The sequence below is a fragment of the Mustelus asterias genome, chromosome 8, assembly GCF_964213995.1.
Source record: "Mustelus asterias chromosome 8, sMusAst1.hap1.1, whole genome shotgun sequence".
Taxonomy (NCBI): domain Eukaryota; kingdom Metazoa; phylum Chordata; class Chondrichthyes; order Carcharhiniformes; family Triakidae; genus Mustelus; species Mustelus asterias.
Window position 1 is genome coordinate 114,252,480 of NC_135808.1, and position 23,535 is coordinate 114,276,014.

Below are 23,535 nucleotides of genomic sequence, written 5' to 3' on the forward strand. Positions count from 1 at the left end.
TACTTCAGAGAGTGATTAATAACAGTCACATCAGACACTTTTATACCAGACTGAATTATGAAACAGTTTAATCAGCAGTTGCAAAGCGCTTCTGGACATCCTGAGGTTATGAAGTACACTGTGCAAGTGCAAGGTTGTCTCTCTTTCATTTATTCATAGAAAGGAATGGGCAATTATCGAGAGTCGATTTGTTGTTGATCCCATTGTTCCTCCAGCAAATGTCCGAGGTTGAATCAAACTCCTCACGAGCTTTGTGTTGTATTTGAATCAGAAATGACCACATATATTGTGTCATCACAGGGCCCACCTGATTCAACCTCTGTAACATCACCAAATTCCCCACCTCAGCTCCTCTGCTGCTCAAATCCTCACCCAAGCTTTATTACCTCTAGACTTATTTTTATTCATTCATGCGATAAGGGCATCGCTGACTGTGCCAGCATTTGTTGCCCACCCCTAAATGATTGCCTTGAACTGAGTGGCCAAGCCATTTCAGACTCAACTAAAGGACATTAGTGAACCAGTTGGCTTTTTACGACAATTGACAATGGTTTCATTGTCATCATTAGACTTTTAATTCCAAATTTTTTAATTCAAATTTCTGTGGTGGGATTCGAACCTGGGTGCCCAGAGCATTACCCTGGGTCTCTAGATTACTAGTCCAGCAATAATACCACTATGCTATTGCCTCCCCTGAATATTTGAGTATCCCAATGCTCTACTGGCCAACCTCCTCCCATCATACACTCCCCATAGACTTGAACTCACCCTACTGCATGTACCCTAACGATGGCCCATCACTGTGTCCATTCATCTCGTCAAGCAGTGCATCAATTTCAAAGCTCTCATCCTTGTTATCAAATCCCTCCATGGCCTCCTCTCTTCCTATCTCTATAATTTCATCCAGCCCTATAACCCTCCTCGATATGTGTACTCCTCAAGTTCTAGCCTCTAGCACATCTCTGGTTTTAATTACCCCATCATTTGTGGTTGTGCGTTCAACTGCATAAAACCTGGGCTCTGAGAATCCCTCCTAAAATCTCTCCATCTCTCTACCTGTAACGTTTGGTCACCTATCCTAATATCTCCTGGTACTTGGTGACAATTTCATCTGATAATGCTCAAGCAAAGCAGCTTTGTGATGTTTACTACTTAAAAAGCATGTCATAAAGGCAATGGGGATGATTTTACCGGCTCGTCTCGCTGGTCGATCGGCGAGGTGAGCCGGTAAGATCAGGTGAGAGGCAAAAACTCGGGTTCAGAACTGGAAGATCGGGGCACCTGTGCAATGGAGCCCCTAGATCTCAGCAGCCGGCACACTGGTGAGATTAGGCTCCGCCCACTCCCCTTGCTGGCGAGAATTGCATCCTGGCACTTTATTTTTGATTATCTTTGCTGATAGGCTGAGGGAGCTCGGTCTTTTCTCCTTGGAGAGACGAAGGATGAGAGGAGACCTAATAGAGGTGTATAAGATGTTGAGAGGCATAGATCGGGTGGAGACTCAGAGGCTTTTTCCCAGGGTGGAAATGTCTGCTACGAGAGGACACAGGTTTAAGGTGCTGGGGGGTAGGTACAGGGGAGATGTTAGGGGTAAGTTTTTCACACAGAGGGTGGTGGGTGAGTGGAATTGGCTGCCGTCAGGGGTGGTGGAGGCGAACTCAATAGGGTCTTTTAAGAGACTCCTGGATGAGTACATGGAGCTTAATAGGATGGAGGGTTATAGGTAGGTCTAGAAGGTAGGGATATGTTCGGCACAACTTGTGGGCCGAAGGGCCTGTTTGTGCTGTAGTTTTTCTATGTTTCTAAGATTGCCATAAGATTGCATTTCTCAACTCGCCAAAAAAACGAGTCTGAAACTCTCCCGTTTTCTCACACGTTCAGCACTCAGAATGTTTTTGGCAAGATTGTCCCCAACATTTACATTCATCTGTCATCAGTGGGATGGTAACAACCTGAAAATGGATCATTATCCTTAGTTCCCCGAAAACCCTGGATGCGGCCTGCTTCATTTTGGACGAGGCCTATCTCCCGATGTCCAAAGTGCCAGCCTATTTTGAGTGATAATCCCCTTTAAAGTAGGATCCTGTCTCTTAAAATAGAACCCCAATTGCCATTTTAAGTCTGGCGCGATGATCCAAAAAATTCTGAGTGATGAAACTGAAAATCCTTAGCCAAGGGTAAGTTTAGAATGTCCCTTTGGGCCCTAGTAAAATAAACATGTCCCAATTGTTTAATAATACCTTAATCCTTGTCAGTCATACCTGTGTTGGGAATTTAAAGTGTTTGCACTCACACAACTGAGTCAACAGTAACAGAAATGTGATGGTCTGAGAGGTAAGTGCAGGGAATGTTGCTTTGGAGATCAGCTAACATACCGTTCATAGCTGTAGAAAAGAAAATGGTTCTGAAAATTGTTGTTGAATTGAAAGTGGATGAGTCACCGGGCTCTGATGGGAGTTGCTGAAATGAGAGGAAGTAACAGAGAGTCCAACCACAATTACAAGTCCTTCTCAGAGATTGTGTCAGGAAATTGAAGGTTAGCCAATATAACACCCCTGCTCAAGTGGGACCGGTGAATTAAACCAGGTAACCAAAGAACAGATTGTTCAATACTATTTGTGGGAATGTTAGAATCCACGATGTAAAAAGGAATGAGCATTTAAAGTTAATCATAGAGTTATTGAAGGCAAGTCATGTCTGACAATTCTAAGAACTAAAAACTAGAACAAACATTAAGTTTAACGTGTTTGTCATAGTTAAGTTCATGGTAAGCCCAACAGCCACTCTTAATCTACTATAATAATAACTAATTTACTTTTATTTTACTTCTGGTTTCCAGAAAGTTACTAGTGGTTTTGCACTCCAGCGTGCATTTGGGACACAACTTTTATCACCATCCACCAATACCCTGGAGAGCAAGGATATCATTTCCTTTCTCAATGATAAACTGTCTCCTAAACTGTCTCCTCCCAGACCCCACTGCTGCCTTTTTAAAATCTCTCGATTACAGCCATCTACATTGTTGTCTTCACAGACATCTCATCTTCCTCCTCCCACTGCCCAGGTGCGAACCACTTCACCACCATTACCGATTGTAGCCATGCATTCCTCCCATATATCGACTACTATGCCCAACGTTTCCATGAGACTCATTTTATGTCTCCATGACACTTCACCATCAGGTCAGAGGCTGGGAATCTTGCGGCGAATCCTCCTGACTCCCCAAAGCCTGTCCACCATCTACAAGGTACAAGTCAGGAGTGTGATGGAATACTCGCCACTTGCCAGGATGTGTGCAGCTCCAACAACACTCAAAATGATCCACATGCAAGACAAAGCAGCTCACTTGATTGGCACCCCTTCCACAAACATTCACTTCCTCCATCACCGGCACATAGTTGCAATCGTGTGTACTATCCGCAAGATGCACAGTAGGAACTCACTAAGGCTCCTTATACAGCACCTTCCAAACCCATGACCACTAACATGAGGACACCACAACCTGGAAGTTCCCGACCAAACAGCTCACCATCCTGACTTGGAAATATATCACCTTTCCTTTACTGTTGCTGGGTCAAAATCCTGGAATCCCTCCCTAAGAGGACTGTGGGTGTACCTTAAACAGTAGTTTAAGAAGGCAGCTTACCATCATCTTCTCAAGGACAATTAGGGTTGGGCAACAATGCTGGCCTCGCCAGCGACATCCACCCTATGGATAAATAATTTTTTAAATCTTCTAACACATTGCTTGCAATGCCATTAAAGATTTTATCTATTCATCCGTGGAGATTTTTTGCATCAAAACTGCTATCACCCTCTCACAAAAATAACGCGTATTTTATGAGTCCATCTCTTTCACATACTGCTCAGTCTCTAAACCCCCCTATTCACCATCTTTGTAAGGGTATTAGCGCAGTAGCGCACTACTCTCTGAATCAGCAGGCTGTGAGCTTTAGTCCTATCGAGGCTTGAGCACAAAATTCAGACTGATGTTTCAGTGCAGTACTGAGGCCATGCGGCACTGCTGTGAGTGCAAAACCATGAGGCATTAGATGAGACATTAGACTGAAGACCCACTGCCTTGTCAGGTAACCATAATTGAAGGTAATATTTATCACTCAAGCATCAGGTCATTATGGGTATTCCAAATCCTTTTTTTCATATTTGTTCATGGCTGTATGTGTCACTGGCAAGATCATTTCCTAATTGCCTTTGAGAATGATGATGGTGAGCCATCTTCTTCAATGGGGAATATTAATGATATCATCGCTATACTATTAATCCCGAAACTCAACTAATGTTCTGGGGACCTGGGTTCGAATCCTGCCACAGCAGGTGGTGGAATTTGAATTCAAAATATCTGGAATTAAGAACCTACTGATGACCATGAAACTATTGCCGATTGTTGGAAAAACCCATCTGGTTCACTAATGTCCTTTAGGGCAGGAAATCTGTGCAGTTCTGGTCACCACATTATAGGAAGGACGTGGATGCACTGGAACGGGTGCAGAGGAGATTCACCAGGATGTTGCCTGAGATGGAATATTTAAGTTATAAAGAAAGGTTGGATAGGCTTGGGTTGTTTTTTCTGGAGCAGAGAAGACTCAGGGGTGACTGATTGAGATGTTCAAGATTATGAGGGACGTGGACAGGGTGGATAGGGAGCAGCTGTTCCCCTTAGTTGAAGGGTCAGTTACAAGGGGACACAAGTTAAAGGTGAGGGGTGGGAGGTTTAGGGGGGATTTGAGGAAAAACCTTTTTACCCAGAGGGTGGTGATGGTCTGGAATGCACTGGCTGGGATAGTTGTGGAGGCGGGATGCCTCACATCCTTTATAAAGTATCTGGATAAGTACTTGGCACACCATAACATTCAAGGCAATGGACCAAGTGCTGGCAAGTGGATCAGATGGGCAGGTCAGGGCCTTTCATGCATTGGTACAGACTCGATGGGCCGAAGGGCCTCTTCTGCACTGTGGTATTCTGTGTTTCTGTCATCCTTACCTTGTCTGGCTTTCATGTGAATCCAGAGCCACAGCAATATGGTTGACTCTCAACTGCCCACTGAAATAGCCTAGCAAGCCGCTCAATTCAAAGGCAACAAGGATGGGCAATAAATGCTGGCCTAGCCAGAGATGCCCATAGAATCATAGAGGTTTACAGTATGGAAACAGGCCCTTCAACCCAAAATATTCCACAAATGAATAAAAGAAATCAGTGTGGTTCATGCAGTCTAAGTACATCCACAGTTCTACATCTGACTTGCAATTGTTCAATAAATAAAACCACCAGTGTCAGGAGAAAGCGTTTCCTTGATGTCCTTTGTGTAAATTGTAAATGCGCTCTTTACAAATGTCTTCAGAATTTTATTACACATTACCCATCAAGAGAATTTCCAGTGAGGCCTCAGGTGGTGTGTAGCTGGAGGGTGGAAAGCTTTTGAAAATCGTTTGGTCTTCTGCTCTTCAAGTCAGAATAATTGGTAACTGTGAAGACAGAAAAATCAAATCAAACTCCTGGCAGTCTTTGATTAATGAGTTGCAGTACACAGTTAAGACAATCACTCTCACCGACCAAAGATGGCATTGGCTGGTGCCGAAGGATAAAAAAGGAATTAAAAACACTCTGATAATTTTTAATAAAAGTTGTGAAGTATCCATCATGCCAGCTGGAGGTAGGAATCATTTCTGATGATACGTTGAGGATGAAATTATAGCATTGAGCATTTAGGAAAAGCAAATTAGTACCTCACTGTGGTATTAGCAGTTAAACACAGACTGCTGTCTTATCATTTATTCATGGTATATTAGCTAGTAATTTAATGCCAACTGAAAAGGCTGTCAGTGCATTCTCAGAGATAAATGATACACAATTATCTTGTCCCCAGAGAGAGCTCCACCACTGATCAGCAAATCCTACACAAGGCAAATGTGGCAAGGAGGAATAGATGCACTACCCCTTCTCGGCCAAACAGGCCCACACTGGCTGGGAATCTGAAACATCAGTCACGATCATTTTTCCACCCATTTCCAATCTTCGAAGAGCCAGTCGATGTTGCCTCATCATCTCCCGATTGAAACAAGAGTTGAGATAGAAGAGATTGGATTGTGTGTTAATTTCTGTGTGTTTTTCCCTTGAATGTCGTACAGTACTTCTCTGTTGCTTTGTAAGGCGATAAATCTGGACTGTGATGGAGTCATGAGACTGATTAACTCCCTCAGTGCTGAATTTTCACAGACCCTTAATCAGAAGGTTTTATCGCTGTCAAATCGGTGGAAGGTTTCTCTGTAAATTTGCAATGCTCAGCAAAGTCTTAGAAATATGTAGATGAATATTCTACCGTGTGCACTAATTGCACAATGCTGCCGTTCTTACAACACCCTGTGGACCATTAGACTAAAGCTGGTTTTTAATTCCCATCTGGTACTGGATGGGCCACTTTGGATGATGATTAGGGTTTGTCACGTGGGTTTCAATTTCACCCTGGATGTTTGAATTTCAAATATTTGCAAAAGAAAAAGACAAAAACCCAGACTTAAAGCTGCGTGTTAAAGTACATGGTTCAAAACAGCAGCAATTTTAATCCACGCTGCTAAATGTACGTAAGATTAGAGAACCTGTTGACTTGCACTAAAATACAGAAAATAACCAATGGTACCGTGATCTCTGCAGCCCTCCAATGATAGTCTCTTGAGCATCCCCAATTTTCTTTGTTCCACCATTGGCGGCTAAATTTCTGCTTAGCTTCTAAGCTCAAGCATTCCCTCCCTAAACTTACCTGCTCTTCTGCCTCTGTCCCCTCCTATAAGACTCTCTTGAAACCTAACCCTCAGGTCAAGCTGTTGGTCACTGCCTTAATATTCCTTATGTTGCTCAATGATAGTTTTGTTTGAAAATGGCTCCAGGAACCCACCTTGAGACATTTTGTCATGTGGTGCTTCGTAATGTAAGTTGTGGGGTGGGATATTCTGGCTGCATGTGCCCCAAGACCAGAAATAAATGCCTGAGCTAAACGGACCTATAAATGGCCCGCCTAATTTAAAATTTAAAGTTTATTTATGAATCACAAGTAGGCTTACATTAACACTGCAATGAAGTTACTGTGAAATTCCCCAAGTCCCACACTCCAGCGCCTGAGGGAGAATTTAGCATGGCCAATCCATCTGACCAGCACGTGTTTCGGACTGTGGGAGGAAACCGGAGCACCCAAAGGAAACCCACGCAGACACGGGGAGAACATGCAGACTCCACACAGGCAGTGACCCAAGCCAGGAATCAAACCCAGGTCCCTGGCGCTATGAGGCAGCAGTGCTAACCACTGTGCCACCGTGCCACCCATATTCTGTCTCACCCACTACGATTCCTGTGGCGGGCGAGGCAGGAAATTTTCAGCCTTTATTTTAAGAGTTACGGATCATTGATTGTAACTTTTTGAAAATCACCTCATGCATGATGCACCAGGCAACTAGCCACTGAATAAATAATGTTGACAAATCTACAAACATCGCCTGACAATTGAGGCAGAGGATGACCACTGTCTCCAGGAGGTCGATTAACACACTGCTCAACTAGTGTTCAGACTGTATGGGAGGCGATGTCCTAGTGGTATTATCACTAGACTATTAATCCAGAAACTCATCTAACATTCTGGGCACCAGAGTTCAAATCCCACTGCAGATGGTAGAATTTGAATTCAATAAATAAAATCTGGAATTAAGAATCTATTGATGACCATGAAACCATTGTCAATTGTCAGAAAAACCCATCTGATTCACTCATGTCCTTTAGGGAAGGAAATCTGCCATCCTTAGCTGGTCTGGCAGCATGGTAGCACAGTGGTTAGCACTGCTGCTTCACAGCTCCAGGGACCTGGGTTCAATTCCCGGCTCGGGTCACTGTCTGTGTGGAGTTTGCACATTCTCCTCGTGTCTGCGTGGGTTTCCTCCGGGTGCTCTGGTTTCCTCCCACAGTCCGAAGATGTGCGGGTTAGGTTGATTGGCCATGCTAAATTTGCCCCTTAGTGTCCTGAGATGCACAGGTTAGAGGGATTAGTGGGTAAAATATGTAGGGATATGGGGGTAGGGCCTGGGTGGGATTGTGGTCGGTGCAGACTCGATGGGCCGAATGGCCTCTTTCTGTGCTGTAGGGTTTCTATGATTTCTATGTGACTCCAGAACCACAGCAATGTGGCTGACGCTCAACTGCCCTCGGGCAGCTAGGGATGGGTAATAAATGCTGGCCAGCCAGCGATGTCCAACTCTCACCAATTAATAGAAAAAAACCTCAGAAAGATCATCTTCACAGAGCTACATAAATGAATTTCCACAGCTCTTTCATTGAAGATACAGCAACTGAGAAGGACAACTGCATACATGGCATGTTATATCTACCAGGTCACATTCCTCCCACTTCCCAAACACATACATGCTGGAGCATAAGGGATGGTGCCAACATTGATAGGTACAATGAAATAGATATTTCAGAGTGAAGGAATGCAAAGATCTCTCTGTCTCTGTCTCAGTTTCCTAGCACTTTTATGTGCATGAAACATCTTTGCCTGGGGTTAAGATCACATGGTGAGTTGTTCATAACAAAGTTGTTACTGCATTTGTATGAGAATCCTTTGGCTGCTGTCTTAGTGAAAGCATAAACGTGTTCATCTTCATTAAAACACCAGGCATTTTTTTTGTAAATTAACACATGAATATGTTCATTATTAATTACTACACAGTGCATTTTCAACCCCAGAGAGAGAAAAAATTGTGCTAAGCAAAATGCAGAGGGAAACCTAGTTGCACAAAGATAGACAGAAAATATCAAATATTACTTCCTTCAATTGTGCTTTCCCTCTAGGACTGGGAGAGGAAAGAGACATAGGTTAGTGAGAGAGCAAGAGGCATGCAATGAAAATATTTAAAATTCACTACTTTTACATAAATAGAATTCTGCTACATTTTCTGCGATGTGTGAAAGAACAAAGCAATTATGCAATTATCTGGGAAGTGGATTGGGATATTGAGGTAGAACTAGCTTCTCATAGAATCATAGAATCAGGCAATTCGGCCCATCAAGCCTGCACCAACAACAGTCCCACCCAGGCCCTATCCCCATGTATTTACCCTTTTAATCCCCTGACACTAAGGGTCAATTTAGCATGGCAAATCCACCTAACCCGCACATCTTTGGACTGTGGGAGGAAACCGGAGCACCTGGATGAAACCCATGCAGACACGAGGAGAACGTGCAGATTCTGCACAGACAGTGACCCCACCTGGGATTGAAACCTGTGATCCCTGGCTCTGTGAGGCAGCAATGCTAACCATTGTGCCACCATGCTTCCTTCTGCTGGGATTCCATTCCTTTCTAGTGCTGGACAATGGAATGGAATGGAAAGGAGAGTGGCTACATCTTTGCCGTTGGAGGATTGATTGGAAGGATCCAGAGCATTCTAGGTTATTGGTTAGTATGCCTGCCTGAAACAAGAATTTGCTACAGAGATGTGAGCTCTGCTATACCCCATTCAAAAAGGACTCAATGCAAGAACGGTCACTATTTGGTTATACTGCCCACTAATGAATTGAGGTAATCTGAAACCTTCTAAACCTTCATCCGGATCAGTCATCCTCACCCCCAGGTAAAGTGGCCTACATGGGACAGGCATCCCAATTATTCCAGTACTGATATGATTTGACATTTGTGTTACTTGGTTCTATTTGGTAATCCAGTTTTGCCTAGTTCTTGCCAATATATTCCTTCATCACACTTCCCGCTGTTATTGAAACTGAACCATATAGTGAAGCTGGGAATTCCTCTGGAGGTTTTAGATGCACTGCAAATATCAATATCAACTGTGACAATTATTGGTTCTGGTGCCACCAGATAATACACTTCCTTTCACCATATTTAACTGTTTTGACAATTTTTTAATTCATTCATGGGACATGGATGTCACTGACTGGCCAGCATTTATTGTCCATCCTTTGTTGCCCTTGGCGGACAGTTGAGAGTCAACCACATTGCTGTGGCTCGGAGTCGCATGTAGGCCAGACCAGGAAAGGACGACAGATTTCCTTCCCTAAAGGACATTGGTGAACCAGATGGGTTTTTCCGACAATTGATAGCAGCAATGTTCCATCATCTCATACAGAGAAAGAGTACCATGGGTGCATGGTAAAAATGCTCAGTCCTCTATGCCTTGGTTTATGTGGTCAGGAGGTCTTGTAGCACAGTGGGTAGTGTCCCTGCCTCTGAGCCAGAAGCTCTGCATTCGATCGAGTCCCGCCTCAGGACTGCATGGTCAAGGAAAGTTTTTATACTGTGGCCAAATGTGTTGTACGTCAACCTACAAATCCTCCCAACACACACCAATGGCAGCCAGTAAGAATAGGAGAGCTTCCTGGAGCACCTACCATCACCATCTGTATCTTCGGATGACAAGATTTAAGTTTAAATCTTGGGGTGGCACAGTGCATAGCACTGCTGCCTCACAGCACCAGGGACCTGGGTTTAATTCTGGCCTTGGGTCACTGTCTATGTGGAGTTTGCACGTTCTCCCCATGTCTGTACGGATTTCCTCCGGGTGCTCCGGTTTCCTCCCACAATCCAAAGATGTGTGGATTAGGTTGATTGGCCATGCTAAATTGACCCTAGTGTCAGGGGGATTAGCAGGGTAAATGTCTGGGGTTACGAGGATAGGGCCTGGGTGGAATTGTGGTCGGTGCAGATTCGATGGGCTGAATGGCCTCCTTCTGCACAGTAGGAATTCTATGATTCTGTGATTCTTAAGTTTACTTATTAGTGTCACAAGTCAGCTTACATTAACACTGCAATGAAGTTACTGTGAAAATCCGCTAGTCGCCACACTCCAATGCCTGTTCGGGTACACTGAGGGAGAATTTAGCATAGCCAATGTGCCTAACCACCACGTCTTTCAGACTGTGGGAGGAAACAGGAGCACCCAGAGGAAACCAACGTAGACACAGTGCAAAACATATGCTGCCACATTAATTCGAACTTGCTGAGTGAACTGTAACATGTATTGGAGGTGGTTCAGAGGAGATTTACTGGATCGATATCTGGGACAAGCGGGTTATCTTGGGAATAGAGGGATATGGTCCCCGGAAGGGTAGGGGGTTTTAGTTCAGTCGAGCAGCATGGTTGGTGCAGGCTTGGAGGGCCGAAGGGCCTGTTCCCGTGCTGTAATTTTCTTTATTCTTTGTTCTTTGTTATGAAGAAAGGTTGGAAAGGCTGGGCTTGTTTCCACTCGAGTCTAGAAGAGTGAGGGGTGACTTGATTGAGGTACACATATGATCCTGAAGAGTATTGGCAAGCTGGATGTGGAAAGGACAATTCTTCCTGTGGGTGAGTCCACAGGGGGTGGGCGGCATGGTAGCACAGTGGTTAGCACTGCTGGGTGGGCGGCATGGTAGCACAGTGGTTAGCACTGCTGCTTCACAGCTCCAGGGACCTGGGTTCGATTCCCGGCTTGGGTCACTGTCTGTGTGGAGTTTGCACACTCTCCTCGTGTCTGTGTGGGTTTCCTCCGGGTGCTCCGGTTTCCTCCCACAGTCCAAAGATGTGCGGGTTAGGTTGATTGGCCATGCTAAAAATTGCCCTTAGTGTCCTGAGATGTGTAGGTTAGAGGGATTAGTGGGTAAATATGGAGGGATATGGGGGTGGGGCCTGGGTGGGATTGAGGTCGGTGCAGACTCGATGGGCCGAATGGCCTCTTTCTGTACTGTAGGGTTTCTATGATTTCTATGAACTAGGGGGCACTGTTTTAAAATTAGGGACCGCCCTTATAGGACAGAGATGAGGAGAATTGTTTTCTCTCAGAGGGTTGTGTTACTTTGGAACTCCGCCTCAGAAGGCAGTGGATGTGGGGTCCTGAATATTTTTAAGGCAGAGGTCAAGGGGATCAAAGGTTATCGGTGGGGGGCGGGGGGGGGGGGGGGTGGTGGTGTCTAAGTGGGGAATGCCGAACTCAGCCAAGCAGATCAACTGTGATCTTACACCCAAAGAAAAGTTACAGCACAGAAAGAGGCCATTTGGCCCATCTTGTCCTTGCCAGCCCAAAGACATCCAGGTGTCCTTTCTAACCCCATCTCTTGGCACCAGGCCCATTGCCCTGTATCTTACAGCACTTACGGTGCAGATCCAGGTACTTTTTAAAAGAGTTTGGGTTCTCTCTCTCCATCCCCAATTCAGGTAGCGAATTCCAGCCAGCCACAACCGACCATCTGCGTAAAAAAGTTCTTCCTCATGTCCCCTCTACACCTTCTGCCACGTGAATCCATATCTCCTGGTTCTGGAATACTCCATCGAGGGAAACAATTTTATCCTGTCCACTCTTTCTCTTCCCCTCATAATTTTGTCCACTTCAATCAGGTCACCCCTCAGCCTTCTTTGTTCCAAGGAAAATGACCCCAACCTACCCAATCTCTCCTCGTAGCTACACTTTTCTAGCCCTGGCAGGATTGAATGGAGGAGCAGACTCGAGGGGCTGAATGGCCTACCTCTGCTCCTACTTTGGATCTTCGCATGTTCATATACCTGGAACTCCCTTCACAATAGTGCTGTGGGTGTAACTACACTACATGAACTGATGTGATTCAAGAAACTGGCTCACCACCACCTCCTAATGAACAGTTAGGCATGGGCAATAAATGCCAGCCTAGTGATGGCCTCATGCCGTGAATGAATTTTTAAAAAGACCACCAACACGTGAGGTTCAGCAAGACTGGATTTTCAATTTCCCGCGGGGGTGAAGCTGCGTGTGGGCATGGTTTAGTAACAGCACTCTCAGAGGGGACGGTTGTCTTCTGATGCCTCCGTGACTATGCTGAAATTTTTAAAGAGAGAGGAGGAATGAGGGAAGCAGGCAGCCCACAGCCCTCCAATTAACTTGCTGCCCCGTTCAGCGAAGAGCTTGTTAACAAACCGCAGAAGGACATAATCCGATTTTCAATGCTAATAATAGGAAATTGAACTGCCTGGAGGGGGAGGGGGAGGGGGAGGGGGAGGGGGGGTTAATGCACAGCTGCCAGGGGCACAACGGAGAGCCACCTTTGATTGTGGCTTTAGAGTGTTGTGGGATAAAAGGGATTATCAAACTGAGGTGCTCATGCCAAGGTACAAAGTTGCCAGTGCTTGAACAGTGTGGATTAAGTACCTGAGGAGTGTGAGTTTGGTTACTTGTTTGGACCATGAGGCTCCTGGTTCAGTTGTCCTGAATGATTGTTTTTAACTCAATCATGGCTGCCACCTGCCTTCGGAAAACACCCTTTAGGGTGAGGTTCCACCTCCAGGCAGCACCCGGTGTCACTAATTAGACATAAAATTCGCCTCCAGCCTTACTAAGGGCCTATTAAGCTGTGGGAGGATGAAAAATCAGAACAGTGACACTGTGATGATTGTCCCTTTAAGAATCAATCTGCAGACTAAAGGTCATATATCTGGGGAACCAATTGGGGAGCGGGGTCAAGGATCACCATGGTGAGCAGGGTTCCAGATCCTTCTCGGGAGCTGATTGCAAGCTTCGATATAAACTTTACCTGTGAATAAATGCTGTTTTTTTCTCTCAACTGGTGAACAAAAATCATTAAAGACTGAAAAGGAGGAAATTGAAAAAAAACAAATGTTTAATGATCAAGAAAAAGAAAAAAAAACAAACAAGTCACAATGTCTGGACCTCAAACCATTGAATAAAAGCACATTACTGCAGACGCTAGAATCTGAAACCAAAAGAGAAAATGCTGGAAAATCTCAGCAGGTCTGGCAGCATCTGTAAGGAGAGAAAAGAGCTGACCTTTCGAGTCCGGATGATCCTTTGTCAAAGCTCAGAAGTCCCCTTTATGGAGGGGACAGGACTGTATTGGTCTTTATGGAGGAGGCAGTACTGTAAAGTTTCAAAGTTTATTTATTAGTGTCACAAGTCGACTTACATTAACGCAACAATGAAGTTACTGTGAAAATCCCCTGGTCACCACACTCTGGTACCTGTTCGGGTACACTGAGGGAGAATTTAGCATGGCCAATGCACCTAACTTAAAGTTTAAAGTTTATTTATTAGTGTCACAAGTAGGCTTACATTAACACTGCAATGAAGTTACTGTGAAAGTCCCCTAGTCGCCACACTCCGGCGCCTGTTCAGGTACACTGAGGGAGAATTTAGCATGGCCAATGCACCTAACGAGCACATTTTTCGGAATATGGGAGGAAACCAGAGCCCCTGGAGGAAACCCACGCGGACACGGGGAGAATGTGCAAACTCCACACAGACAGTGACCCAAGCCAGTAATCGAATCCGGGTCCCTGATGCTGTGAGGCAGCAGTGCTAACCACTGTGCCACCGTGCCCCCAATTAGTCTTGTATTGGTCTTTATGGAGGGGACAGTACTGTATTGGTCTGGAAATAACTATGAATTTATACTCAAAGAACATCACACCTTAGTGTCTGTGACACTCAAGGGAGTTCAGCACACATTCATTGTACTGCCCGGGATATAACTGTGAAGCAATTTAAACCCATTAGAAGGATGTAACCTCACACATTATAGTTCAGATTATCAAGGGAGAGATCCTTCAAAATCGTTGAAGATAGCCTAAAGCCCATAAATAAAGATGACGTGCAAAAGCCATACTCGCCCCCTCTGTATCACACCAAGCTTTTATACAGCTTGAGGTCAGTACACTGTGTGGAACTGTGACATAGGTTCTGTTCTCCCTAATGGTAAAGGTTCTTTTAAGTGCATGTTTGCTCCACGAGATTTGAGATGACAGGTTAGGAAGTGAATTTTTCACTTTATGTATCAAGGGACAATGACAACAACACTTTTGATTCTGGGATGGCACTGGTAATACTCTTCAGTTGTCTGTGTTGTGAGCTTGGAATTGCTGCTTAGGTCAGGAAAGAGTCCTCGATAATAGTTGATCACTCATTAAAAGTGCATGAGAAGTCTGGGGTGAGTATATAGAACGGAAATAGGTTATTAAGATGAATTGTACTCTACTCAGTCTATAAACTTGCTACAGTTACACAGGGCCTTGGTGAGGCCACACCTAGAGTATTGTGTGCAGTTTTGGTCTCCTTGTCTGAGGAAAGACATTCTTGCTATTGAGGGAGTCCAGCGAAGGTTCACCAGACTGATTCCTGGAATGGCAGGACTGACATATGAAGAGAGATTGGATCGACTGCGCTTGTACTCACTGGAATTTAGAAGAATGAGAGGGGATCTCATGAGACGCAAAAGCCCAGTCTGCAGGTACAACAGGTGACCAAGAAGGCAAATGGGATGTTGGCCTATATTGCGAAGGGGATAGAATATAAAAGCAGGGATGTCTTGATGCACCTGTACAGGGCATTGGTGAGGCCGCAGCTGGAATACTGTGTGCTGTATGAGGAAGGATATATTGGCATTGGAGGGAGTGCAGAGAAGGTTCACCAGGTTGATACCGGAGATGAGGGGTTTGGATTATGAGGAGAGGCTGAGGAGATTGGGTTTGTACTCGTTGGAGTTTAGAAGGATGAGGGGGGATCTTATGGAGACTTATAAGATAATGCGGGGGCTGGATAGGGTGGAGGCGGAGAGATTCTTTCCACTTAGTAAGGAAGTTAAAACTAGAGGACACAGCCTCAAAATAAAGGGGGGTCGGTTTAAGACAGAGTTGAGGAGGAACTTCTTCTCCCAGAGGGTGGTGAATCTCTGGAATTCTCTGCCCACTGAGGTGGTGGAGGCTACCTCGCTGAATATGTTTAAAGCGCGGATGGATGGATTCCTGATCGGTAAGGGAATTAAGGGTTATGGGGATCAGGCGGGTAAGTGGTACTGATCCACGTCAGATCAGCCATGATCTTATTGAATGGCGGGGCAGGCTCGAGGGGCTAGATGGCCTACTCCTGCTCTTATTTCTTATGTTCTTATGAAATATATAAAATCCTGATGGGGCTGGAGAGGCTAGATGCGAGAAGAATGTTCCCAATTTTGGGGAAGTCCAGAACTAAGGGTCACATAAGGGGTAAGCCATTCAGGACTGAAATGAGGAAGAACTTCTTCATTCAAAGAGTTGTGAACCTATGGAATTCTCTGCCACAGAAAGCTGTTGGGGCCAGTTCGTTCCATATGTTCAAGAGGGAGCTAGACGTGGCCCTTGTGGCTAAAGGGATCAAGGGGTATGGAGAGAAAGTGGGAGTGGGATACTGAAAGTGCATGATCAGCCCTGATCATATTGGATGGTAGTACAGGCTCAAAGGGCTGAATGCCCTATTCCTACAGCTATTTCTATGTTTCTAAAAAGATGTTGTGCAACAGCAGGGGAGCCCCTGCGTCTTTTGCTTATAGTCATGCTGGAGAGGGAGATAGAAAGCCTGAAATCATAGAGTCCCTAAAGTGCAGAAGGAGGCCATTCGGCCCATCGAGTCTGCACCAACCACAATCCCACTCAGGCCCTATCCCCATAACCCCATGTATTTACCCTAGCTAGTCCCTCTGACACTAAGGGGCAATTTAACATGGCCAATCCACCTTATCTGCACATCTTTGGACTATGGGAGGAGACAATGTGGAGGAAACGCACGCAGACACAGGGAGAATGTACAAACTCAACACAGACAGTGACCCAAGCCAGGAATCGGACCTGGGTCCCTGGTGCTGTGAGGCAGCAGTGCTAACCATTGAGCCACCGTACTGCAGGAAAACCAAATGGAATCTATTATTTGTCAACCTGGTGCACCTATTCACAGTGTAAAGAAGCGGAATGATGGACCTTTACAAAACACTAGTTCAGCCTCAACTGGAGTATTATTTTTATTCTGTCATGGGGTATGAGTATTGCTGGCAAGACCAGCATTTGTTTTCCATCCCTTATTGCCCTTGAACTGAGTGTCTTGCTTGACCATTTCAGAGGGGCAGTTAAGAGTCAATCACATTGCTGTGGCTCTGGAGTCACATGTAGGCCAGACCGGGTAAGGATGGCAGATTTCCTTCCCTAAAGGACATGAGCGAACGAGATGGGTTTTTCCAACAATCGATGACAGTTTCACGGTCACCATTACTGAGACTAGCTTTATATTCCAGATTTTATTAACTGAATTCAATTTCCATTCGCTGCCGTGGTGGGATTTGAAGCCATGTCTCCAGAACCTCAGCCTGGACCTCTGGATTACTAGTCCAGTGACAGTACAGCTATGCCACCATTTCCCCTTTTACCAATGTTACCATTTTTGAACACTGCACCCTGGAATGAAGTTTTAGAGAGGATGCAGAAGAGATTACCAAGAATGATTCCAGGGATGAGGGGGTTCATATTAGATGGATAGATGTGAGAGGATTGGCAGGGGGACGGCGGGGGGCAGTGGAGGTTGAGAGGAGATTTGATTGAGGTTTTTAACATATTGAGGGGTCTGGATGGAGTAGACAGAGAGAACAGGTCAAGAAACAGAGGATACAGTTTGAAGGTGATTGGCAAAAGAACCAAGGATGACAGAAGGAAGTTTTTTTTAATTCAGAGAGTGATTAGAATCTGGAATACATTGCCTGAGAGTGTGGTGGAGGCAATTTCAATCATAGCTATCAAAAGGGAGTTGGATAAGCACTTGAAGAGAAAGTTTGCAGAATTACAGGAAATGGGGAAGCACTGGTGCAGTGGTATTGTCACTGGACTAATAATCCAGAGATCCAGGGTAATACTCTGGGGCCTGGGTTCAAATCCCACTCTGACAAGTGTTGAAATTTGACTTCAATAAAAATCTAGAATTGAAACCATTGTCAAAAAAACCCATCTGGTTCACTAATGCCCTTTAGGGAATATAATCTACTGTCCTTACCTGGTCTGGTCTACATGTGACTCCAGACCAACAGCAATGCGGTTGACTCTCAACTGCCCACTGAAATGGCCTAGCAAGCCATTCAGCTCAAGGGCAATTAGGGATTGGCAATAACATTGCCAGCCACACGCACATCCCTCAAATGAATTTTTTAAAAGGGTTTGGGAATGGGGCTTGCTAAATTGCTCCTGAAGAGAGCTGGCATGCAATTCCTGACAGATCACGTTGCCTTCTCTGCCCTGGAACCATTCTCGAATTCTCTGACTCTGTAAAGAATCCCTGCGACTCACTGAGAGCTCTGTGCCCAATTCCAGATAGCCAGGCAGTGAAGGATAGAACTGGAGCCTAATCCTTACATGCTTATAAACTTTTATTTACAGAGACTCACGTTACAAACATGTATCTCTGTACCCAACAAACCACAGTTTCAGTCTGCTCCACCCTGCAGAAGCAAAAGTGAATCCCGAGTTAATGTCCCCCACCTGAATATAATTAAATACTCAATTAGCGTACAATCATTACTAGGGACACTCAGCAGAGGTTGGGCAGGCTTGGATTGTTTTTGTGTGGCTTTTGTGTGGCTTTTGCTACCAAATAAACCTGTTGGACTTTAACCTGGTGTTGTTAAACTTCTTACTGTGTTTACCCCAGTCCAACGCCGGCATCTCCACATCATGTTTTTATTGGAGCAGAGAAGACTGAGGGGTGGCCTGATCGAGGTGTGCAGGATTATGAGGGACATAGACTGAGTGGATAAGGAGCAGCTGTTCCCCTGAGGTGAAGGGTCAGTCACGAGGGGACATAAGTTCAAGGTGAGGGGCAGGATGTTTAGGGAAGATGTGAGGAGAAACTTCGTTACCCAGAGGGTGGTGAGGTCTGGAATGTGCTGCCTGGGAGGGTGGTAGAGGCGGGTTGCCTCACATCCTTTAAAAAGTACCTGGATGAACACTTGGCACATCATAACATTCAGGACTATGGGCCAAGTGCTGGCAGTTAGGATTAGGTGGGAGTTCAGCTGTTTCTCACATGTCGGTGCGGACTCGATGGGCCGAATGGACTCTTCTGTATGTATGATTCTATAAGAGTCCCTGTTCCTGGCCTGATCCCTCTTGCACTGACGGCCTTGTTTGAAGTGAATGGACACCCTTCCTTCAACATGAGAGATGCGGGTACCAGGCTGGAGCCTGGCATATCTTCTAGTGCCCTTACGGCAGGCGTGTGTTGCAATGACTGCAGAGTTTCGGCAGCAAAAAACTTTTATTCATATCTATTTTTTCTATCATTTAGCAGTGCTATTCATCTGCTACTTGAGCCATTACGACCTGACAGCTGAGTAATCTCTTTTTAAAACCTTCCTCTGGGCTACTGGCAGCACATTTCATTCTGAAGATGTTCTTGTTTTCTATCACTATATAAAATGTCACGGCAACATAAAATGTCAGATTTCATTGCCATCAGATGTTAATCTAACACGTCAATACAAAAACAGCAAAAACAAAAGTCATGGGTTTCAGCCAATGAAAAGTTTGCTTTGCCGTTTGGTGGCCGAATCACAGTGGGAGATCAATGTGGGAGGGACAGTTCCATACCTTCACTGAAGCCACCCAACCCACCCCCACTACCACCCCCCTCCCCCCAACCCCCCCCCCCCCCCCTCCCCCCACACCGATACTGCGGCTAACAGGGACAGGAGGTGGGATTGAATGAATGCTCACAAAGGCGTATTGCCAAACTCAGTGCTATCACTGCGAGTGTAAGCCATTTCCTGCCACACGCGGGGCCAAGTGAACATTGGATCAATCAGTAAGGAGTGGTACTGCAGAGTGCATGAAATAAGCTGTTAGCTCGCGGAACAGGGAGGGCAGAAAGAAGCCAAGGTGATGAAAAACGTTGGCATCAGATCTTAGCCGGGGGCCACGCCATATTTGGAGACTGGAGCAATCAGTTATGCAATATGTGTTGTAAGGATGTTGGAAAGGTTTATTCAGCAGTCAGTGCAAGAAATGAGGCCCTGGAATGCACTACTACTGGTTAGAAAAACTATCCATGGAACCATAGAAAAGTTACAGCACGGAAGGAGATCATTCCTTGGTGATGGCATAGTGGTATTATCCATTGACTATTAATCCAGATATCCAGCTAATGTTCTGGGGATTCAGGTTCAAATCCCACCACAGCAGATGGTGGAATTTGAATTTAATAAAAAATATCTGGAATTAAGAGTCCATGAAACCATTGTTAATTGTCAGAAAAACCCATCTGGTTCACCATTGTCCTTTAGAGAAGGAAATCTGCCATCCTTATCTAGTCTAGACTACATGTGACTGCAGAGCCACAGCAATGTGGTTGACTCTCAACTGCCCTCCAAGGGCAACAAGAGATGAGCAATAAATGCTGGCCATCCAGAAACACCCATGCCCCATGAACGAACAAAAAGATTCAGCCCATCTTGTCCATGACAGCCCAAGGACACCCACGTGCCTTTTCTATTCCCACCTCAGTGAAGCAGTTGTGTCTCTCCATGGGCCGCCAGTTGTATCATCCAACTTGCTTTTCTTCTCTGCAGGAATTCCTCTTCCTCCTTCAAACCCAGGCAGCCATTGGTAGGATAGTTAAAACTATCATCCTTAATCCTCAAATCCCTCCAGGATATCACCCCTCTCTTCATCCCTAACTCCCTCCAATCCTACAATGCTCCCCCAATTCTAGCCTCATATGCATTCCCAATTGTGAATACCTTTGGTTGCTTAAATCCTGAGCTCGGGAATTTCCCCCTGCAAACCTCTTTACCTAATCCCTTTGTCCTTCTCTCAGACACGCTTTAAAACCCTTCTGCTTGTTAATTGGCTGCGACCATTCCAACTTTGCTCTCGCACATGGTGTGGTTTGAGCTTCTGATCACATATTTGCACCACCACCAGGACTAACTATTCCCTCTCTGTAACATTGCTCAGTGCTGCCCTGCTTCAACTTATTCACAGCTGAAATCCTCATCCATGCCCTTTTCCTACCACTAGACTTGATTATTCTAGCATATTCTAGCACTCTGCTGGCTGACCTCCGTTTGCCACCCTCCATAAATCTGAGCTCATTCAAAACTCTGCTATCCATATCCTAACTGGCACTGAATCCTAATCACCCATCTGTGCTTGGTGGCTTACATTGATACCCTGCCTGGCGATTTAAATTTAAAATTTTCACATTTTAATGCCTTCATGGCCTTCCTCCTCCCTATCTTCCTAATAATCTCCAGCCCCACAACCACCTGAGATGCCTGCTAATTGAGGCCCCTTGCTCATTCCTGATTGTCATTTTTCCATTATTTACCTTGCTTTCAGCTGCCTGGGCTTTTAGCTTTGGAATTCACTCCCTAAACCTTTCTCCTTCTTTAACTGTCTCACTTTCGACACTTCTTAAAACCCTAAAAAGCTTTATCCTAAAAGCTCGGTATGAAAATTTGCTCCTCTGCAGTGTGTTGGGATGTTTTCCTATCGTAACGACGTTATTATGGAAACACTGATTGTTATTCACGAGCAGTACTACTGCAGAAGGTGTGCACCATGAAGGTGGCTGGATCGCACCACAAGCGAAACAAAATCCTTGTTATTATGTATAAAGTTCAGTTAGTTTAACCAACCCCGGAATCCACAAATCAAGCTCTTTAGAAACAGACCCTGCAACCTGCACATGGGTGGCATGGTGGCACAGTGGTTAGCACTGCTGCCTCACAGCACCAGCAACCCGGGTTCAAGTCCAGCCTTGGGTCACTGTCTGAGTGGAATGTGCACATTCTCCCCGTGTCTGCGTGGGTTTCCTCCGGGTGCTCCGGTTTCCTCCCACAGTCCGAAAGATGTGCTGGTGAGGTGCATTGGACCATGCTAAATTGTCCCTCAGTGTACCCGAACAGGCGCCGGAGTGTGGCGACTAGGGGATTTTCACAGTAACATCATTGCAGTGTTAATGTAAACCGACTTCTGGCACAAATAAATAAAATAAAGAATCCTTCAATGGCAATCTCGCAACACCCAATCACTGCGATGGCACAAGACAGCACGGCGATTTTAGAGGGACACCACTTTGCATCAATTACCATAATTTTCAAAGGACCGGTGAGGCCAGTGCACACACAAAATAGTGCCACAAAACCTTCAAACATACTTGCTTCAAGAGAATGGGGAATTGTGCGCCAGTGCCTATTTGCTGATTCCACAGGCCTTGGTGCCACATACTCCAGGCCTGGGGGTGCAGATGAAGCACACCTCCATACAGTGAGACAAAAGCAGCCCACTTACCTGGCACCCCATCAACCTTAACAAAGAAACTGGGAGCAGGAGTAGGCCATTCAGCCCTTCGAGCCTGCTCCACCATTTATTATGGTCATGGCTGATCATCCAACTCAGTAACCTATTCCTGCTTTCACCTCACATCCTTTCATTCCTTTAGCCCAAGAGCTACATCTAAATCCTTCTTGAGAACATACAGGGAGTGATCTTACCAAAAGAATTCTAAATGCTGAACGAGTGTGTACATGGGAGAGAGTGGTGCCCTTAAATTTGGGCAAGCTCCCAGATGCAATTGCCTGGGATTTGGAAAGAAAATGAGGCAAAGTGTGATTCTCGCCAGTAGGGGGAGTTGGCGGAGCCTATTCACGCCAACAAGCCAACTGCTGAGCTGGAAGGGGCTCAGTGTACACAGTGTACTAGGAGGTCTGTCACTCCTGCCCAACCCCCTGGACGTCACCACTCCCCTGAACCACTGATCATGATTGCCCTCCCACCGGCCGATTCCCGATGCAGGTTTCACCCATTCCCCCAGCCAATTGCTGCCTCAGCCAATCCGCAATGCAGAATATCCACCATGGCTGATCGTGATCTTGCCCAATCCCCGATGCAGAGAGTACGACCACCCCCTTTCACCGGGACACGGCCCCACCCCCCCATCATGGACTTGCCCCCTTCAGGCCCCACTCCCTTGGCACAGCCCAGTGCCCAGTGCGCAGGGATGTCAGGCTGTCAGTGCCAGGCTGGCACTGCCCGAACATCATTGCCCACCCCTTCGTCCAACAACTGGCTTTAATGGCCTCCAGTCCCATCAGTGAGGCCACCATGACAAGTCCCCAGCGGTGTGAACTATACGTCATCCTGCCGGGCGGCATGGTGGCACAGTAGTTAGCACTGGTGCCTCACAGGACCAGGGACCCAGCTTCGATTCCCGGCTTGGGTCACTGTGTGGAGTTTACACATTCTCCTCCTGTCTGCATGGGTTTCCTCCGGGTGCTCTGGTTTCCTCCCACAGTCCAAAGATGTGCCAGCCAGGTTAATTGGCCATGCTAAATTGCCCCTTAGTGTCAGAGGGACAAGCAGGGTAGGTAGATTGGCCATGCTAAATTGCACTTTAGTGTTAGGGGGATGTCAGGTGGATTAGTAGGGTAAATATGTGGGGTTACGGGGCCTGGGTGGGATTGTTGTCAGTACAGACTTGATGGGCCGAATGGCCTCCTTCTGGACTGTAGGGATTCTATGATTCTATTCTCTGATTAAGGCGAGTGAGCCCTGACGATTGCATCTGAGACTCACTAATCATATTAAAATCAGCTCATAAATACTTAAATCATAAATATTTTTGAAATTATTACGCCAGCAGATCAGGGCCGGTAACATCGCGAGAAGCGAGAAACAGGGCGCGAACCAATTTCCTGCCTCTCGCCCAATCT